The sequence below is a fragment of the Macrobrachium nipponense genome, chromosome 35, assembly GCF_015104395.2.
Source record: "Macrobrachium nipponense isolate FS-2020 chromosome 35, ASM1510439v2, whole genome shotgun sequence".
In the NCBI taxonomy this organism is placed as follows: domain Eukaryota; kingdom Metazoa; phylum Arthropoda; class Malacostraca; order Decapoda; family Palaemonidae; genus Macrobrachium; species Macrobrachium nipponense.
In genome coordinates this window covers 10,765,112-10,788,014 of record NC_061096.1, presented here as the reverse complement: position 1 = coordinate 10,788,014, position 22,903 = coordinate 10,765,112, and the positions used below count along the sequence as shown (strand labels likewise).

The 22,903-nt window shown below is 36.1% G+C and overlaps 1 long non-coding RNA gene across 1 annotated transcript in view; it reads left to right on the top strand.

Moving 5' to 3' along the window:
* LOC135208418 (uncharacterized) overlaps positions 1-22,903 on the top strand; it is a 317,512-nt gene that overhangs the window by 182,412 nt on the left and 112,197 nt on the right. The window lies entirely within an intron of this gene.

Below are 22,903 nucleotides of genomic sequence, written 5' to 3'. Positions count from 1 at the left end.
CACTCTGTTTTTCAGCCGCAGTTTCTCTCCCACTTCCTTTTGCGTTGCTTAGAAATGGTAGTTGTTTTTACGCTTCAATATTTTGATGTGGACGTTGTACATTGAAATTGATGTCTCTCTTACTTTTAAGGGACAAGGAAGGAAGAAACTGACTTGTAAAAAAAAAAAAAAGTCGAAGTGAAAAATGTTCAAATATCACTTCTTTTCTTGTCTTTGTATTTTTCCTCTTTTCTTGTCATTATAATCTATCAGGTATATATCGGAAACTTTAATTCCTCATCAGATTTGACATGTATCTTGAACGGCGTTCCAGTTTGCAATCATATCTTTTCGAAATATGGATTCTAGACGGGTTTATCGTTAACCAGTCAAGTGGTCATTATATCTTACTTAGCAAAGTCAAGCACCCATTACGAGTTGGCTGAAGCTGAATTTTCTTTGACATTAAGTGTTAGTTGTCCTTACACTTTGGCGTAACTGGCCTTGGGATTTTCCTTTAATACCTTTAAGTTAATTTTGACCTTTTCTGGTCACTCTTTGGATCAAGTCAGTGCCTTTTGAAGATCTTTCTTCCCCCCACTTCCTCTTGTCACATCCCTCGCAGTCTAAAACTGTTTTCCATTTGTTTCTCAGTGTTTTCCCGACGTTTTGCTCTGAAATCAGTCTCTGTTTTTTCCTATTTTAGCTAAGAAACTTTTGAAAATTATAGTATAGAACGAAGATGATATTAAACGGTATTTCGACTAAAATATAATGCTCAGTAAATTTAATTGGAAAGTCAGTAGTAAACTAGAGATCCCCTGAAATGTTACGACGAAGCTGGTAATATTTTTCACCGTTTCCATTCCAGATTCCACCATTTCATGAATTCGTCAACTTAAGTCTTCTTTAGTCATTATGCCATTGCTTTAAAATCGAGCGTAAAAAATAACCAACCTTTGCTGCTTCGTCGTATATACTTGTTTACAAGCATGTTTGACACATTGAGAAAAGGAAGAAGTTTTCCTTCACTCATATTCCACATAATATATCAAAAGAATGTTATTATATATTAGATTGTATATGGACTGAATGTGTTGACACTTTACCTCTTGAGAGAGAGAAGTTCACAACAATACAGAGATACACCTATTCTTGATGGTAAAAATTTGTTAATCGTACTCTTGAAGATCATTCTAGGGCAAAGTGATGTCACTGTACAGTACGTAAACCAATGAATCTTACTTCATGCTCAGTTTTGTACAAACAGATATGGTTTTAGTTTTCTGAAGAGGCAATGATTGGGCCGACATTGTCTGTCTATCCGCACTTTTTCTGTCCGCCCTCAGATCTTAAAACACTCCAGAGAGTGGAATGTTTATCATCCACCCTCCAATCAGCAACCATACCAAATTGCAGCCTTCTATCCACAGTAGTTTTTATCTTATTTAAGGTTAAAGTCAGCCGAAATCGTGCTTATGGCACCGATATAGGCCAGGCCACCACCGGGCCGTTATTAAAGTTTCATGTGCCGCGCCTCGTACAGCATTATAGTGAGACCCCCGAAAGATAGATCTATTTTCGGTGGCCTTGATTATACTATGTACAGAAAACTCGATTGCGCCGACGAAACTTCGACGCATTTTTTGACTTTTCTTTTGTGGACAAATATGTTGAAGAGTTAGGCTGGTAATGACTTCAACTTGAGCGAAACGATAACGGCATTTGTCCTCCGATAGCAACACTCATGATGCGCTGTCGTCTGGGAACTTTCTTTTGCATTTATAGAAGGAACTGGCACTTCGCCTTTTTATTCCCGCTCCGGTTGACAAAGTTTCATTTGCTGCACACCGCTGATAACAGCAACTTCAGCAACAACTTCAAACTTTGTTAGTGAGTTACGGCGATAAATACTAAAAGAAACTGAGAAGTAGGAGATATTCAAAAACTATTTCGTTTTCCATTTAGGTTTCTCAAAGTTTCCGGACATTTGCGCTGCGGTATGGTTGTGTCTTTCTCAGTTTTCTCTTAAAGAAAACTATTGAGATGGCTTTGACTGTCCGTCCACACTTTTCTGTCCGCCGTCAGATCTTAAAAACAGTTAACTGAGACTAGAAGGCTGCATATTGTCATGTTGATCATCCACCCTCCAATCGTCAAACATACCAAAATGCAGCCCTCTAGCCTTAGTACTTTTTATTTTATTTTAAAGTTAGCCATGATCATGCGTCTGGCACCGCTATAGGTGCTAACAACACAGTCCACCACCTGACAGTGGCTAAATGTTTCATCATCCGCGGCTGAGTGTGTCATGGGCCGTGACTGGGTTTCATACAACATTATACACTATACAGAAAAATCGATTTTTACTTGTTTATTTTAGTAATTACATTTTGCAAGAATATTATAAATCAAGAATTATACATAACCGTTTTTTTTATTCAAGTGGCCCTACCTGCATATTTGAAATACGTATGTAAACAATGAAACAGGTAAACGTTGCAATAATGATTAGTAAAGTATACGAGAAACATAACAACTTAAAAAAATACAAAAATGTACATCAGAAATGTTCGGAAATCTTTATGAAAATTTCAGAAAAATGACTTACATCGGACATCAAAACACGAACTCCTATAGCGATTTCCATTGTCCTCATATAAGCACCATAGAACCGTAAGGCGTAATCATGGCGAAGAGCGGTACTAAGCAATCGGCAAGCAAGTATTATAGTACCAAATAACAGTGCAATTATAATGCCATTGATCAAAAGATTTTAGAAACTGCAACAGTCTATAAACTTCAATTTCACGTTAGTCCTTTAAGGGAAAAGGATTACACTTATTGCATGATTGCACATTCTTCGAGTTTTTACGTAAATTCCTACTTTGTAAAAAAATAACAAATGTATGAAATGTTCACAAACTGCAAAATCCTGTCGATGCTGGGTTATACGCGGCAAAAATATTTCCATCATCATAAACAAAAATGCATAAATCCTTATACTTAGTAGTAATTATGTTTAGACCATCTGAAAGTATCTCATTTTCACTCGTTATGTAAAATAGAGAGAGAGAGAGAGAGAGAGAGAGAGAGAGACGGAGAAGAGAACAGAGAAGAGGAGAGAGATTGAGAAGAGATGAAAGAGAGAGAGAGAGAGAGAGAATATTTTCCAGAAATAGGGAGATGAAAAGACGGACTGCTAAGGCTGTTATGTTTGGTCAGTTCAGCGTTCTATGCAATTTGGTCTTTCCCAAGATCGAGGCGATTAAGCATCCACTTTCTATTTGGATGATGGCCTGATATGATTCTGATGTAAGAACTTGATCTTTTTTTATGATTTTTAAACTGTTCTGATCTGTGGACTCTTAAGGATTTTTAATATTGTGATGCATCCTTTTTTCGATATATGTGAATGAATAAATACAGAGAAAGAAGGAGACGCGTAACATCTTAATTTCAATTACAATTTATATCACTTGTCTTCTACACAGAAGAACCATTTTCGGGCGAACAAATGGTCGCCTTTATAGGTCATATTTTATTAATCATAATTACTGCTAGAATATGCATTTTTTTTATTTTACCTCGCAATTTATTATCAATTTTCTATTTCATTAAGTTTAAAAAAAAAAATTCTGAACAGTGCATATTTCCTGTATCAGCTTGCTAGAATGTGCAAATACGTAATTTCCGGCTTTGATTCTGTAAACATTCAAATAATTTAGAGTTCACAAGCATGGAATATGAATGGAAAGAAACGAACAAATTGAGATGATTGTTGAAGAGGTTTTAGCTTATTTATCATATATATGCAACTAGGTCAGATAGCTTATTGGGCCAGGTTAATGTAAATATTACTAAACATCTAATATATTGTTACTGAAGGCCACAAAACGCAGTGTTGACAACTTTATACGTAAAATGAAATGTGCTCAATCTTTTCAAGCCAGGAAAAACCTATTTGTTCGTTGAGTCTGGATCTGTTATTATTTTCGTGATATGAAACTATTAAAGATGTGTTCATTAATTTAAACCCAGTCAACGACTAAAGAGAACCTTTTTAGTGCAGCAGATAAGTAGATAAATGCTTTAGTTTACGATACAAACATGAAATTTGGCCCAAGTGCTCATGTTAACCACCTCTTTTGAAAGAGCTGGGTGTCCATGCAAAATTTCAATATGGCCGCCATTTCTAAAGATGGCCGCCAGTTTCGATTGCTGACAGTCAGTAAATTTTGAAATAAATACGTCAGTCATTATTCAGGTAATGTCTTACTGGGTAGAAGAGTTAATGAAGATATCACCAGGTAAAGATGGTGTACAAAATGTCCCACCATGAAACATATTGATTGATAAATTTGCATCTGAGAAAGATAGAAATATGAAATTTGTATGTATGCGTACATTTATGAGGCCAGAGAATCTGTTTCTAGCATTTCTATTGGGCTATTATCAATATTACATTTTGGAAAGGGACCCAATAATGCTACTAAAAACTGTACAAGCACCAGACTATAATGGAGTATGATAACAAGGTATTTTTGTTCGAGCACTGTCTCAATGACTTTTTTTATTTTTTTATATTTTTTTAAGCCTGAAATGAACGCAAGATTTTAAAGATGCTTGGTGTCACCTTTAAGCATGATGAACTTCTCATTCAGATGTATCTGAAGCATCATTTGCAACATTTTTGGATGATATTGTGAAGGAGTCGGGTAGCTCAGGTACAGAGTTTACCCTCTCTGGCCTAAATTGTACACTGTCTCTCTTCCCCTGGTTGTCTTTGGCAGGTTGCTAGAATACCGAAACTGCTGGTCCCTTGAAAAGAGGTAGTAGCCGTAGTTGCTGATGGGCTGTGATTGATATTGTCTATGACCGCAGTGGTAAACGACCTATTTCTCAAGACTTGTGGTGACATCTCCCAGTTGGGCTGGTATCTCCAGCACCCAGTCATAGGAAATGCTCATGCTCATGATCATGAAGCACTTCTGCCAAGTTCCTCTTCCAGGTTTTGGTATAGGTAGTCATGCCCATGAGCACTGGAAAAGGAGTTTCCCTATTCTTTGAATGTTGATCTACACTTGCTCCTTCTTTCTGTTTTTAGAAGTAGTTGTACTACAGGAGCTGAGCAATAGCCAGGTCTAACTTTGATGAGCCAAACCTTATCTGTGACTTTCCATGCTTCATGTTCGACTATATAAGGGAACTGGAACAGACTTTGAGGTATGGCATCATTGATGCATCCTCCACCAAAGGTGCCATCAAAACTGGACTGATGATCCAGAATATGCTTCCTCGTTATCTTTGCTCCTTTAGCAATCACAAGTGTATCTGAGTAGTTTGATGCCTGAGTTAGGGCTAAAGCTACATCTTTCTGCAAGCCAAGTATCACACTTCTTCCTTTCTTGTGTACTTCTGCTCCAGGGAGTTCTGCTAACAATCCTTTAATCTTGTTGTATTTACAGTGGGTGAGGCAATGCCCAATTGGTCCAGGCACTGCTGTTATAATTGGGATGTCTGCAAGAGGAAATAGGGCAGAACCATCCAAACTCAAGCTGGTTTCAATAATATAATTAACCAGCTTTGATAGAACCAGTGGATATTCATCTGGTTCTTCACTGTGACATTGTTCTTTCTCAAGATTTCTAAGATGGGACCTCTCCCTAATGTAAAAGCCAGTGAAACGTCCAAGATGGTATTTCAGCTTTTGTGCAGTTACATTACCTGCACCAAGTTTGCCAATAATTTACCATCATTAAGTGTGTAAGTGCACTCGTGGAGTCTCCTGTTGAGATTCATGGTCATTACTTGTCGAAGATCTGATGCAGATGCCACATTTTCACAAAAACTGCATGCCTCATTGTCATGACTCATTCGACGCTATTTAGCATACTTTTCCTGTGGTTCACTTAACTTTCTTGCATGATCAAGTTTTGCATTATTAAACATGACACTACAGCTCTTATGGTATTTTGGCATGTTTTGTTGAAGTGTTGCCTCTATGCCACTGCCTTCATTAAACCCTGCTGGATCAAAATTAAGTGGCATCTCACCAATCTCCTAGAACAACGGCACATTGGTTGGAATCATTACTTACCCATCATGTTCAGGATTATGATGTACAGAGGCTAAAGGTGAAGTTAGACCTCCTTTTTACTTGTCTTCCTGGCAAAGACAGCAATTGTTCCAGTCTGTCTTCCTTTTGCCTGTTATTGCATTTACACATGCCATTATGAGCTCTTGACTAAGGCCAAGGGGCTATCCTTTTACCGCCTTATTCTGATAGGCACTTTGATGTATGGGATACAACTAGGTTCGGTCACTACACCTGGCTTTATCATTCATCTAGTCCCATTCAAGTCCCTTATGATCCGTACACCATCCAGGCAAGTTCATGACCAAGCCATGTAGAGCCTGAGCCCCATTTCCCCTTTGCTCAGCTTTCCTGCACTGGCACCTCCTGTCAATTCAGGCGCGGCTGTCCAACTAGTGGCGCTATTAGACAGCATTTGGGACACTAAACTGCTAAACTACACTAAAGCAAAGCTAGATATAGTGTAAGTAAAGCAAGACTATCTGAACCCCATGCTGAGTTACACAGCAGTGATGTCACTAATGGGGCCTCGTTGTGAGCTGACATTCACTCTTTTAAGCTAAAACTAAAGATGTAACCACCACCTAAATTATATATAGACTTGCTAACTATTATATTGAACAGGAAGACATTTTTCTTGCCTACTGAATCCAGAGACGCAGTTATTTAAGGTTTTTGGCTGCCATATTGGGTGCCATTGTTCTTTATATATGCTATATGAATTTGAGATCTTTAACAGAAATACATTTTACTCTTGCTTTGTGAATATGCCTAAAATGTGTATAACCAAAACAAATGCTTAAAAGCATGACCAAAGGCACATGAGTGCTCTGTTAAAACCTTGACTAGCGACCATCTTGAAAAATGGCAGCCATCTTCGAGTTTTGAGTGGACACCCAGTAATTTTCAAAAAGTGGCCTATGGAGGAAATCTACCAAATTTGATGCTTGTATCATTAACTGAAGTATTTTAGTGAAAAAGTGATTTTACCTGCTGCACTATTTGACATATCAAGTAAATTTTAAGCTCAGCGGAATATCTAGAACACACACACACACACACACACACACACACACACACACACATAAAGAAAAAGCTCATAGAAATGTCGTTTGAAAATAGAGAGATAAGGAAATATACGATTGGGGGCTTGTTTCCAGTTAACATTTGATCGTTATCATTAAAATTTTTTGCTTATCATAAAATATTGTTTATATTAGGGCTCACCCCTTAGGGGGGTTAGTTCCGTCAGTGGACCTCATGGGGTGCACCGCAGGCATTACTTAAGGTTATTTGCAGCGTGCCTTCGGTCACCAGCTGCAACCACTTTCGTTCCTTTTACTGTACCTCCTTTCATATTCTCTTTCTTCATCTTACTTTCTACCCTCTCCTAACTATTTTCATAGTGCAACTTCGAGGACTTCCTCCTTTCCCCCATTCAAACCTTTTACTGTCAATTTCCATTTCAGCGCTGAATGACCTCATAGGTCCCAGTGCTTGGCCTTTGGCCTAAATTTTGTATTCAATTCAATATTCCAAATTGAAATTCAAAATATTTATTGACATTAATAATACATCAAAAGGAGCATGTCAGCGTGCTGATAAACCCACTCAGCAGTTTCTTGTACAACCTATGATACAACTGGTTTATTTAAAAAATGTTGTAAGAGATCTTTAATGAATATCCAAACATTGAGTAAAAATAACTAATAGCCTATGTCAAACTTTGAAAACTTATCCAAAATTCTTTTGACAATATTGTTGTTTATCATATAACAAACCATCTCAGACATATCATTAATATTACTTTCTCTAAATTCTTCCAAACTATTACAGTCCATTATATAATGATACAAAGTAAGTGATTTGACATTACTACATAATTTGCAAGACATTCATTCAGAACCTTCATCATACTCCCAAATATATCTATATCCAAAACGTAACCTCAACATGAAAGAGTCATATCGAGGTGAAGCTCTACCATAAGTATTATTCATGATAACATCGTAATGTTTCACGCTCCTAAGGCCATTATTCCTTATCATACGAGCACTGTGAAATTCCCACTGCTTCCTCACTCATCTTATTTCAGATTTTATTCTAGCAATGCTTAAAATACAATTATATTCTATGATATCCTTGTCACATCCATTCTTAGCCAAATGGTCAGCAACTTCATTAAAGTAAATACCGCAATGAGACGGAGTCCACATGGAACTTACCTCACACTCAAATGAGTTTATTTTGTGTATACATTTTCTACAGCTTAAAACTAAATCGCAAATAAAGCACTTTGACTCTCAACAAAACCATAAACACTATTTCTTCTTTTCTAGTGCATATTCAAGTCCAGCATAAATAGCATAAAGTTCTGCTGTCATGCATGAACTCTATCAGCAATCCTTTTGGACAATCTTTTCTCAACACTTATGCCATATTCAAAAAATTCTCTTATAACAACACCAGAACCTGCTCTATTTCCATTAACAGATCCATCACGGTAAAAGTGTAAAACATTTTTCTTCGGATATCTAGATAGTTTTTCAATAAAAAGCTGTTGTAATTCTTGAGGATGACAATCTTTTTTTCTTAAAGTTTAATTTATCTATTTGTACAGATACTGTTGTCTTACGTCATGGCTCCATATCAATATTCCGTGGTACAGTTACACAAAAATCTATTACATTGTACTGAAACAACTTCTGACAAAGTCTTTTGGTGTAAGTATTCATCCTAAAGTTTCTAGCAAAACCAAATCTGAATTGATCTACAGTAGACTTATGACTATTGCCACCACTTCTGATGAGTCTCAAGGCAGATATCACTGTTGATTTTTGAATTCTATGCATAACGCTCGGAATATTCAGCTCCGTTCTCGTGATTTCTATTCTTGTCCTCCTCGCACAACCAAGTACAATCCTCATTCCTTCATTTTGCACAACCTCTAATGGCCTAATATCTTTTTCTGAATAAGACGACAATACTGGGGCTGAATAGTCAATATTACGGTGCTTAGACATACTGACCTTAGAACAGGTACACCAACGCCATTTCCTCCATTAGATAACACTCTTAAGAGGTTTAGCCTAGACACGCATATATTCTTGACATAAGCAATTTGATCCTTAACATTACTACAACTGATATGCATTCCAAGATATTTATAACTAGTTACCTTTTCCATTCTCATTCCATTCAAAGAGAACTCTTTTCCATTAGCAGTTCTTGTCATTAATAACAAACCCTAAACGAGCATTAATAACCAACCCTAAACGAACACACAAACACTGAAGTTCGTCAATAACCTTGGTCAAACAGATTTCATCTACGCTTTGAATTAGGATATCGCCAGCATAGATGAGAGAGAGCCTAAGAAAGCTACATTGTCCACAAAAATATTACAAAGCATAGGGCTCAGTACTCCACCTTGCGGCGTACCAAGTTCAAACTATTTTGTTCAGATTCCTCTACCTGAAACCATACATTTGCCTTTCTATTACTGAAATAATCTGCTATTCAGATTAATAGCTTCCCTTTCACACCTTTATTCACCAAGCCCTCTAAAATCACATCTTTATTTCCCTTATCAAAGGCCTCTTTAAGATCTACAAACAATCGACATCTAACATTATTATTGACAAGACGCTTTATCACACAATCTGTTGTGTTTCTACCCTTCATAAATCCATACAAGGTCCAGGATTTTTAAGGCCAAAACACCATGAAATCGGACATAATTGGTACAGAAGATATTTTTGCTTTTTCGGATAGAATGATGTCTTAACTTTCTAGAAAAAAAGTCCCAGCATGGGAAAATCCGGGAACTTGACCAAAGCTAGTGTTTTCTCTAGCCTCTGTCAAGTATGCTTACAACTACTAACGGTCTTTGGTTGCCTATTATATACACCATATGCAAAATTTATTGTACATACTCTTCCCCGCTCAAATTGTCTAGATTTTAATTCATTTTCGAGATTACAATGAAAAATACAGGTATACAAAGAAAAGTCTGTAGGGCTTGTATATACAAAATGCTGTATTAAAGTTTTGAAAAAAATAAATTTCTACCTTTTATAAAAAAAAATAATTAATGCTTTCAATACATCTAAACTGATATTAGCACTGAATTAAATGTATTTTGATAAATTCCAGTAAGATGAAAAATATAAGTTGATATTTATTAAACAAAAATTGTGTTAGCAGTAAACACATCCTAACATTTTACAGACAATTCCACAAATATCTGTGCTTTGATGAAGTAAAACGTAGTTTAAAGGACTTTACTAGAAATAAACTAGGTACTAAAAAATTCTGACCATCAAAAGATAAATCTTAACAATTGGTGCTCCAAACACAAGAAGTTCACTCATTAATCTATAAATGATTTACATTGCTTTTCAGTATGCTAGGCACAAATTCACATTTTATATATGTTGGTCCTGTAAAAAAAGCATTTACAGCAAAGGGATACTGAAAGTTGTTTTATGTTTATCAGAAATAGAGAAAATATTGCAATGTAAGAACAAGAAAAGTCTCTTTCCTCCTCATAGATCAGAATAAAACAAAAAAAGTTAGAATGACAGTATGACTGACATCAGTGACTTTTCCTTTTACATAGTACATTCATCACTGTCATCTATATCATCATCTTCACAAATGTCGTATAAGGAGTTGGAGCATCCTGACCCACGACACTGGCCACAAGGTTATTTTACAGGAACAGCATTTATTTGACCCACAATCTGTCATACAGTTACATCTGATAATAGACAACAGTGATGCTGGGGCAGGTTGTATATCTGTTATTACTGGAAGAAAGCTCCCATTATCTTAACACCAACCCCAGTCTTTGGTATTAAGGGAGGAGACACCTTTCCACTGCTGGACTTGGAAATATACTCTCATGCTAGGGAATTTAGCTGATGCAGAAGTTGGTGGTAAACTCTGACACATAAGGTGGGAGCTTTTCACTGATACTTTCTCACAGAATCTCTTATACCTGAGGTTGTTCAGGCTATCAGTGGCTTCACCATTGCATAAACTTACTAAAGCTTTTTCTCCTGCTGATATGATTTCATCAACAGATTTTCCTGCTGCATTGAATATTTCAGCCTGTCTACAGAATTCTTGTTGTTTTGCATATTTCTTTAGTGAGGCATTCTTGTTAATGCCATATATCTGTGATGTAGAATCGCAACCGAGGAATGTATGTATATAAAGAATGTCCCTGCACACTGACTCACCAAGTACTTGCTTCACTTTCTTGATATTCCACAATCTTGGTTTTAATTTTGATTCATTCACAATGAATATGTTGTGGGTATTTAGATCAGCATAGTAACACAACAAGACTAACAAGTCTGTATCATATCCTATCAAGACAGTGTCTGATAATGATGCTGATTCTTTTGTCACCTGTGTAATCAAGAAGTCAGCATCACCATCAGCATGAACAACCTTATGTCCGTTCAGTTGTAGATATTTCCCTAGCAAAATGATGAAGTTTGCCTTATTCTTCGTATTTGAAGGAAATATATATTTTTTTCTGGGACACTTTCATCTCTTCTGAGAACGTGACTTCCATCCCAACTATTCCCTTTCCTCTCCTCTGATGTGTGGCATCCTTTGTAGAGGGTGTTCCATAACCATCAAATACTACAGTTGCATGTCCATACTTCCTTGTCACATATGTAACATAGGTTAGACACACTTCCTTATAAGTTGACACATTAGAAGACCATGGAATCCCGTGGAGCAAAGCTCCTCCATCTAGTACATATTTTACTTCACTGGTTGGTGTTTCTTGGTCAGCTTCACTTAATTCAGACCAGATGTCATTGGCGAAACCTGATTTCTGGGCTTCCCTCATCATGAGAGATTCATCAAGCAGGGCAGGTGGATAACTACATTATTCGAAGTTAAACATATCCGCAGTAATATCAGATTCCTTGGCTGCAATCACCAACCGCTGGTAGAGAAGTTGGGTATCTACTTGTATGTGCTCACTACCAATCTTAGTTGCCAATTTTGTTGCCATAGTTGTTGCTTGGTCAGTGTGCTTAAAAATGTACTTAGTAACCGGTTGATTTGTCATCTTATTCAATATGTCCTCTCTTATAGTCGTTGCATTATCCACATCTGCTGAACTACTGGCATGTATTCCTGTCATGATATTCCTCAGTTGTGAACCACCTGTCTCATCATCAAAGGGACTCTTATCAGACAAAATGAGTAGCAATGTACTGATATCTTTTATGTTACGAGCCCGGCGAGCTTTACTCATAGCACTAACTTCTAATAGAAAGAAGGTAAAGGTGTTCGATATAAAGAAACAATATTGTCTAAGCAGAGGAGATAGCCTGGTAACCCGGAGCACAGGAAAAAAAGAAAAGTCCGGTGGTGAGAGTAGATCCGGTAGTTTTACAACCAGGCAAGAAAAGTACAAACTGCGCTTCATAACAAACCCCCTCCCCCCTTCCCCTCCCCACCCTGGAACCCGCCCCGTCTTCCAGGAGATTTATTTACGTGTGAGAGCTGTCGGCTCCTTCATTCCAGAGTTGAGAGATCGGACCCAACTGTATCCGTGCCCCAAGCTTTGTTTAATATGAGCAGATTTTTATATTGCGAGTCAAAAATCCGTCGGTATCCCCGAGTGGAATAGGAGTACTGTTGTGCTCCCCCTTCTTGGGGTTTAGCGTCATCCATTTATCCGTCATTCACTTTCTTTCACTATTTGCAGATTAAGGTAACCTCTTTATGTGATCCTAGATTTTTTTTTTTCAATTTGGCAACTGAAGCGTAAGCTTGCATTTGCTTTATTTTGTTTATCTCTGTGAATTAAACATTAGTATAAAAGATTTCATTTATATATATAATAATTTTCTGTTAAACGTCGGTTGACGTAAGCTCGTACGAACATATTTTAGTTGATAATTTTACGAATAAGCAGTATATCGTCTGTAATGGGTGTTGTAATACGCTCATTCATGATGGAAAACTCCAACATTGTGTTTCTTTACGTCTGAATAGTCTGTTATGACGGACAAACGCATCTATATATATATATATGTATATATATATATATTTATATATATATATATATATATATATATATAAAATAAGCGAATACCACAGGAAAATGATAGTCAGAAATCCAAGCGCTTTCGTCCTTACTAAGATATTGTCAAGGAGTGAATGAAATACAATTGGAGAGAAAGTTATCAGGTAACCAAGATAAAAAATACCAGATGGTTAATTGTCAAAAGGGTAAAAGTTAAAGAGATAATCCAGGATTATCGGATATCGCACGGTCACAAACCTAAACATAGATTTAACCCTAACAGAAACTTCAAAGTATCCGTATAGTCCAAAATATGTAAAAACTGAATATATAATTCTGTTGCTTATAATTATCTACAACTTTTTTCATTATTAAGGCATCAAGTTTAAATAAACCAAGACATATTTAGAACATTTCCATTATTTGACTTGATGAAACAAGATTCAATGATATTCCTTTTAACTGTGTCATTACATGGGATTAAGGCTCTTGCTTGACTCCAGTTAATAGGATGATCTAAATCTCTCATATGTACGAATAATGCATTCGATATTTGCCCAGTTCTCACAGATTATTGGTGCTGTTTGAGACGTTGTGAAAGAGATTTACCGGTTTGTCCGTAATAGACTTTATCACACTTTTTAGCCATATTCAGAAATTCATTTAACAACCCATTTTTATCCTTACCGCCTCCAAGGGATGTGTCTTTCGGTACAGTGTTTGCATTGCTATCCCAGATACATTCTCAACTTCTTGCTTACTCTTCCAACTAACAAATGATGTTTGCAAATCCTCCATTTGCCTCTTTCAACTCTAGTTTCACGAGGTCAAATTCCGAACAATCTCTCTGAATTTCAACTTTTTGTTAATTTTCCTTAATTCCATTTATTGACCGCTGAGCCACCTGCTTACGCCTTTCCTACCAGACATCGGTTGGAGTCGATTGCTCATTAACAGCTGGACAATCGTTCTGCCCGACATTTGGACTATCATGGTTGTCTACTGGCCTTGTTTGTGGTTTTTCACATAGATGATAATTAGCATTATGTTTTCCGCCACAATTACAGCACTTTGGCTCAACATTTTCATTTCCATTGATCTTGGCAATACATTCTTTCGAATCATGATTCTTCCCACAGTATCTGCATCGGAAATTACCTTGACACTTATACTGCCTATGACCCCATTTACTGCATTTATAGCATATCACTGACGTCTCATTATAAACACTAACATGTCTATAGCCAGTTCCAGAAAGAAAGACTTTCTCTGGTGCTAATCCTTTAACCAAGGCAATCAGTTGAAGTCTTTTATAAATAGTTCCTTTTACCTTCACCTGACGGCGCTTTACCCACACAAAATTTTCCTCAAATGAGAAGTCATCTGGATCTAAGTATATGGGGACATCAAATATGATTGCCTTGGTACTTTTAAATCTGTCATCTAATTCCACCATTTTAATCTCGTTAAAGCCTCTAGTTGTTAAAAACATTACTGCCTCATCATTCATTACTGCCTCCTCATTCTTTACTGTGACATACGGTTTGTTCTTACCTTCCTTGAACAAGGCTTCCATCTCCTTGTGTTGCTTACACAACTGTCCATTGGATCTTCTCATTATAATCCATTAGGAAAGTACACCCTCTTCCTTTCATATTGCGTGTCATGATCTTGTCTGAAATTGTCTCTAGTATCTTTGGTGTACATGTCGCTTTTCCTCTTTTTATCAGTAGGCAAAACCGAAGCATTACTTACACCGTTGTCATTGTTAAAACCTTTTCCTTTTTGTCTCCCCACTTCCTGGAATGGCTGTCCATCCAAATCATTGTCACTTGTCAAAACAAGATCATCTTCTATTAAACAACCATCAGACCTTACAATATCCATTTGATTAGCAGCAGCACCTTCTATCCCCAAATTCGAGGAAGTGGGACCGGCACCGACATGGTGCATAAAGCAGGCAACAGTTATACCGATAGTGAAGCATCCACAACAATCGGTAGAGACTTAAGAAAGCACGTCTTGTCTCTTTCGTGCAATTCAATGTTAGGGCTCAGCAGCGAGATAAGTAAGAAAATTAATGACACTACTGCCTCAGGGAAATTGGTATTAAATCGTTGTTCAGTGAATTTAAATACAATATTTTTAAGGCTCATTATAAACTTCATTCAACCAGAGCCTTCTTTTTTTCACATAATAACGACACTTAGCCGCTTAGCAAAGGAGAATCTGTACCTCAGAGCGTTGACATTAATCACTTTGAAGAAATGTAGCCACAGAGACCAAAGCAAACTGATTTCACCATACTGAAGGCAGTCTTCTAAGCACTTTTGTTAGCTACACAGAAATGGAATTCTACCGTGTGACCTTTCACTGCACGAGACTATACAATGTTAGCTATCGGGTCTTTTGTTTCAGTAACCTTGCATAGTTTGTCTGGTCGTCTTTTAAGCTTCTTGCATACGTGTTCGAATATTGCCCACTTGTCTAGCGTACTTCCGTAACTTTATTTCGTGGAAGTCCCTAAGCAAAGGTAATGTGTTTGGTCATATTATCCCACTGACTTCAGATCAAGACGCTCTGTAGTTTTGTCAAAACTAACCTAAACAAACGTAGAGCCAGGTATTAGTGAATGCTAACTTTTCTTATATATCTCATCTCCACGTTAAGTTTTTCTGCCCGGAGCGTAGCTTATATATTATTCTGTAAATTTAAGGTAATAAACAGGTCGTGAATAAATATAGTTTTTCTAAATAATATTTAGGATTTTGTGGATAATAAATTTGCCCTTCGTCTGCCCTGCAATTCATGATAAATCTAATGTAGAAACGACTAAGATTTCTTGCAGTCACTCAGAAAACTCAGACTGGAGGAACGCCTTACATATCTGTTTATGTATACACACATATATATGTATATCATTTTATATATGTATATATTATATATCTATATATATATATATATATATTATATCGATATATATTATTAGATATATTATATATAATATATATATATTAACTATATAGATATTATATTATATACATAAATATACAAAAACATATATATGTGTGTTTTGTGTGTGGATGCATGCATATATATATATATATATATATATATATATATATATATATATATATATATATATATATAGTATATATATATGTAAACTAGCATCGCTTGCTTTTCAAAAACCAATATGTATGGCATCGCTGATTAATCTTTCTTGTGCAAGTCAGTGACAGGTAAATTGCTTTACCTCGTAGGCATTTCCATTTGGGTGGTGAGTCTGGCATTGTTGAATGCATCCTGCCCGATTGCTCTTCGTTGCAGCAATCGCCTCTTGTTTGCTTTAGTTGTTGGTTTTCAAACGATGTTGCCACTGCGGCGTATTATTTAGACCTACTCTTTGCTGCGCCTTCCATTGCCGGTGCTTCATGCGTGAAGGTCGGTTTTGACGTCAGCATGCATCAGGATGCCTTGTGTTGTTAGGAAGTCAACTTCGTTTTCGTGAGGTTGATTGGGGCTGAGCGTGAAATGGGTAGTGTGGCCTTCAGTCACCCTTCTCTCGTAGGTCAGGGTTTTTTTTATTTTATTTTTCATGTACATTTAGGCAGAGAAAACAAAAAATAGGAACATGTTTGCTTAGAAATTGCTTCTTATATTAGCGGAATTTATGAATGATTTTTATTTATTTAATTATTTTTTGCTATACAATGCGTCATCAAGCAAATGTTACTACCAAGGAAGAAAGTAGTTCAGTTGCTTGATATAATTTAAAAACGTTGATAATTGTCAGAAGACAAATTTCTTGACTTGAAGACGATACAAACTCCAGTATTGTCTCGTATTATCCAAAATATTCTCCACTGCTGATAAGTATATAAAAATTCCTAAAATGTTACTACCAAGGAAGAAAATGGTTCGGTTGCCTGATATAATTGTTAAACCTCTATTCATTGTTAAAAACAAACCTTACCAGTGTAGGACGACGCAATATGCAGTGTATATAGTCTCAAATTATGTAAACTAAAGAGATTGAATAAAGTATTGGTAAGTATATGAGATTAAACAAAAGGCATCTCATTCACCATGGCCTTAGGCGCCGAAAATACACTATTCCCAATATTATTTTTCATAAGATGTCTTGTGATGAAGATATTTTCGGTATATTATTAATGAGGAATGATATCCTGTGATGAAGATATTTTTGGTATATTATTAATGAGGAAAGATATCCTGTGGTGAAGATATTTTCGGTATATTATTAATGAGGAAAGATATCTTGTGATGAAGATATTTTCGGTATATTATTAATGAGGAAAGATATCCTGTGATGAAGATATTTTTGGTATATTATTAATGAGGAAAGATATCCTGTGATGAAGATATTTTCGGTATATTATTAATGAGGAAAGATATCTTGTGCACTCGGAAGCATATTTTCGGTAATTAGTTAATTGAATGCGAAAGATATCTGTGATAAGAAAGATATTTTTCGGTATATTATTAATCGAGGAAAAGATTAATCTCTTGTGATGAAAGATATTTTTACCGGTATAATTTATTAATGAGAACAAGATAATCCTGTGGAATGAAGATATTATCGGTATTAAATTATTAATCGAGGAAAAAGACTAATCTTGTGAATGAAGCATATTTTCGGTATATTTAGTTCACAATCGAGAAAAACGGAATATCCTGGATGATGAAGAATATTATCAGGATCATTTATTAATTGAGGAAACGACTAATTCTTGTGATGAAGATATTTTTCGTATATTAATTAATTAATGAGAAAAGATATCCTGTGATGACAAGATATTATCGGTATAACTTTATTTAATGAGGAAAGATACTCTTGGTGATGAAAGATATAATTTTCCGGTATATTCATTAACTGAGAGGTATCTTTTGTGATGAAGGAATATTTGTAAAATAATTAATTAATGAAGGAAAAGATCTCTTTTGTTTGAATGAAGATATGAAATTTTTCGGGTATATTAATTACTGAGAGGGTTTATCTTGTGATGAGTACCTGTAAGTTTATTAATTAATGACAGATATCCTGTGATGAATATATTTTCATTAATATTATTATGAGGAAAAGATATCGCTGTGATGAAGATGATTTTCGGTATATTATTATAGAGATATCCTTAAAGATATCCATAGAGAGAGAGAGAGAGAGAGAGAGAGAGAGAGAGAGAGAGAGAGAATTTAAAGCTCTAATGAAAGTGTCTTTCTGAAGTGGGAATGCTATCATTATATGAATGTGTCATTCAACTTTGTCGTTAGTTTTGTCTAGCTTCTTCACTGAATGATTTGCCTACAGAATAAAAATTAATGTTAGAATATCGTCAGCAAAGTATATCTCAAACATTCTTTTTTGTCCTGGAACCGAGGTGTTCGCTGCAAAAGACAACTGTACCGAATCCACTGAATGTGGAATCAGACGAAATCAGGGATCAGGGCAAACCTGAAATCAGCCAGAATCCGGAATCAGTTGACCTGCAATCAGAGAGAGAGAGAGAGAGAGAGAGAGAGAGAGAGAGAGAGAGAGAGAGAGAGAGAGAGAGAGAGGCTTAGTCCTAAAAATGAAATGCTCGTTTGAATCTCGTTTCCCGGAGACATTTTCTTTGGCGGAAGTTCGGGGATGAAATCATTTAATCTTTTCTTTACAGTTATTGTTTTCCATTTACCCTTTTTTCTGTTAGGCGAGGCAAACTACATAATGTTAAAATGATGGAAAGGACAACACAAGAAATGTAAACCCGATTCTCATTCCGATTTTAGTTGAAATCGTGTTCAATACTGGTTTTTTTAAATTGTTTTTTTTTTCCTTTACATCAAAGCGTCAGACCTTGTTTACTTTATTGTAATCTTTTTCCAATCGGTTAGGTTTGATGACTCACTGCGAGTAAGCCGCTGTTTTCTTTTATATTTGTGAATATCGGTAAATTCGGTAAAGTGATTTAATCTTTATTATTATATCACATTTCCGTAAAATTTTTACTTCAAGTAATTGTTTCTATAGAGAAATCCCGACTGAAGTCTAGTATACTACTTTCTATAAGGTCTATAATGTAGTATATAGAGTTCTCTCACATGAATATTCTCATGCATTAGAACCTTACGATTTTATGCAAGAAAGGTAATGTTGATTTACAGATGTGATCAGAATCTATGAATTGAATATTAATAATTTCACTATGTGAACAGGAACAAGTGGTGCAACAAACTTGTAGACCTCCTCGAATCAGAGATAACTAGTTTTTCCAAGAATCATGGAGAGAAGGAAATTATCCGTCTACTTCAGATAGTAACTCCATATTCTTTTTTCATTCCAATATGTGCATTTTGTCAGTGATACTTTTACTTACAGACGCCAAACAAACTAATGATTACTTGCAGCCGAAAATGAGAATGAAAAGTCCATTTTATGTGGAAAAGGTTCCGGGAAAAAAGTTAAATCAAATCATATCTTTGCGAATTACTGGCAAAAGAAAGATAAAAGTATAATATTTACAGGTATACGCTTCTAAAACTAACCAAAACTAAAATATATAAGAAATCAGAACGCGAATCAAAAGCCGAATGTGGCATCAATTCATTTCTCCCATTGTGCTGTTATGGAAAGCAAACCTTGCTCGATATTAGTCCAAGAGAAGCAGAAGGAATTTTTCCATTGAATGAAAAGTAAAATGCATAAAAGTTCGGTCGACTTTAGTGAATATAATTTAATCTTAGCAATTATGCAGAATAAACTTCAGGAAGGGGAAAAACAATTGGTGAAACTAATTAAATAAAACTGTCATAAAAATGTATGTCCTGCAGCCATGTATATTTTAATAACATATTTTGGATATAAGGCCAGTTTCCGAATGTCAGTTTGTGTAATTGTGTTGAATACTTTCGTCCTGTTGAGGCTCATTCTCTGTACATGTATTATTTGTACTAGCCATATTTTATATTGAAAACAATGATTGGTGATTGGTTTGCTAGTGTACCCACGTGGTCCCCAGTCGCTCGCATTACTTATTTTTAGTCAGACTGCATTGAATAATATTTTCAGAGAAATGAGGATTATTTTTTCACAAAGTCTTCATAAAGACAAGTACAAAATGCACAGCGTATAATCCTGTATGAAACTTTCAGCCACGGCCCATGAAACTCAGCCATACTCAGTGTTGGCCTGTGTTGTTGGTACGTATAGCGGTACAGGCCAACTTCAACCTTTAATAGAATAAAAACTACTGAGGTTGGTGAGCTGCAATTGGGTTTGTTTAATGATTGGAGGGTGGATGGTCAACATATCAATTTTCAGCCCTATAACCTTGGCCGTTTTTAAGATCTGAGGGCGGGCAGGAAAAGTGCGGACGGACAGACAAAAGCCGCCACAAAAAACTAAACTAAAATGGAAATATCTACACTTGTTTGTGGTTGGTATTTCAGTATTATTATGGGTAATCTGAGATGTCGTTTCATTCTCTGCTTCCCTCCTTTCCTCTTTCACCTTTTCTCCCCTTTACCCCGGAAAGAAATGATTATAGAGGTTTATCCAGATTCTTCTCAATACTTAACACGATCATCATCGTCGCCATGTTCTTAAAAGTTTAAATAAAGTAACAGGAAAAAATCATCTTGCAAAGAGACACGCGAAGAAATACACAAACTACAAATAAACAGATATATGACAGATATAAATGTATATTATGATCCAAAATCGTTGCAATATGTTACTGAATAACTAGGAAACTAGTGAGGTCAGTGTCAGTATATTGCGAAAACTCCATCTCATATGAGACGTTGATTCATTTATGTTTCATATGCTAAACAATCAGGCAGGATTAGATAATAAATAATACAATTTATTAAGACTTTCGGAGGGGAAATATATTAAAGTCAATCATAGAAATACCAAGGTTGAAATAAACTCCAGCTCATCATTTCCGCGCTGTCAGAAAAAAACGGCGTTTCCTTTTCTTTTGGAGAGAGAGAGAGAGAGAGAGAGAGAGAGAGAGAGAGAGAGAGAGAGAGAGAGAGAGAGAGAGAGAGAGAGTTTTCAAGTAATAAAAAGCCTTCTTGATTGTCTTGGATTCCAGCAGAAAAGCGTTGCCGGGTACGGTTAAAGTCAGCACTTTCCAGGAAACATCTCGGCTTTGACCTCAGCTCCCGGGATATCGCTGTGAATTTTCTTTTTCCTTAGATAAGAGAGCGTTTCACTTTCTCTTTTAGAATTCACAAGGAAAAATGTCATTTTTAAAACTCCAACGCAAATAGATCTATATACGCTCTGTAAATTTGTATAGGTCTAGTTTGTTTTAGTTTCTTATTCTTTGGGAGTAATTAGCGTGCACAAGCCTACTCCCTCCCTCTATCTTTTCCCTCTTTTGCAGAGAAAGATCTCTTGCTGGATTATAACGAGATTTCACAAACGAGAGCGCCTTTTTTTTTTTATTTCATCAGTATTTATGTTGAAAACAAATGCAAACATCGTTTTTTATAATTATGTACTTTTAATTTTATGATTACGACGCTCATCAGTAAATTATATTTGATTTATTAAGTGTGTCCTTTTTTCAAACATGATTGATGGGACATTGTTGTTGACTTACCCCAAATGGTGAACAAATAACACACTTCCAGAACTGTGATATGTCACATCTTCCTCTAGGCCCGGGGGTTTTCAACCTTTTTCTCCACACGTACCCTTTCGGGTATTGGTATTGTCAGCCCTTCACTTTGTATCAAGTGGAAAACAAAACAATTCAGAAAACATTCCATTGTATATATTTGCAAGTACCGTACTGAGGGGAAGTTAGTACATAACTCTCCTGACATAACCAATGCTATTGCAAACACAAAGAATTCCATAAAAAAATTATAAAAAATAAAGACAATTTTTTAGAATCATTTACCTTTGGCTATGCAGTCAATTTTCAAGGTTATGGTGCCGAGCTGCAAAAACAAAATACATTGTTATTACATCAGCTGCCAAGGGAGTTAATGAATTGGCTGGAACTGGTTTTCATCAACGAACCTAGTCAGCCGAGAAGCAGTTTTTGCTCAACACATCGAAGGTCGGGAACCACATCCATTCGAGACCTTAGTTTTGACTTGATGACAAGTAAGCTAGAAAATCCAGTTGCACAATCATACGTTGATGGGAAAAGTAACAGAGAACGAAGAGGCTACTATATTTTTATATGAAAATTTTTTCAAAACTTATTTTTCTATTTAAATTGATTTCGGTGTCAGTAACTACGTAGATGTTGTGACGCCAGTTTTAATAGACACAATCAGTCGGCCAATCAATCCTCTGCGACTTGTGGATATGACTCGAATATTTTACACCAGAACCTGATGAAAAACTTTTTCCAAATAGATTACAAGCACTGAAGTCATTCACAAGTTCAATAAACTTCCTTTTGTCAGCAAGTGTGCGACCAGACCCTAGACACTCTTGGGGTGGATGCGTACCCCAGTTTTGAAAGCCCTGCTCTCTGTCAATTACCCAGATGTTGTGAACGCCAGATTTGATAGACAATCAATCAATCAATCTCGGTCTTCTACTGTGTTAAGTTTGGGTTCCTTATCATTTTTCTCTTTAGCATTGACTTGCATAATAAGTCAACCACCTTTTTTGTATACACCTCTTATCGTGTTCAGCATTGCCAAGGCAACACCATTCACACGTGTCGAGGTAGCATTGCCTTATCAAGTAAATGGGGCAGAATCTTGTTGGGATGAACGAGTCTGGGTGA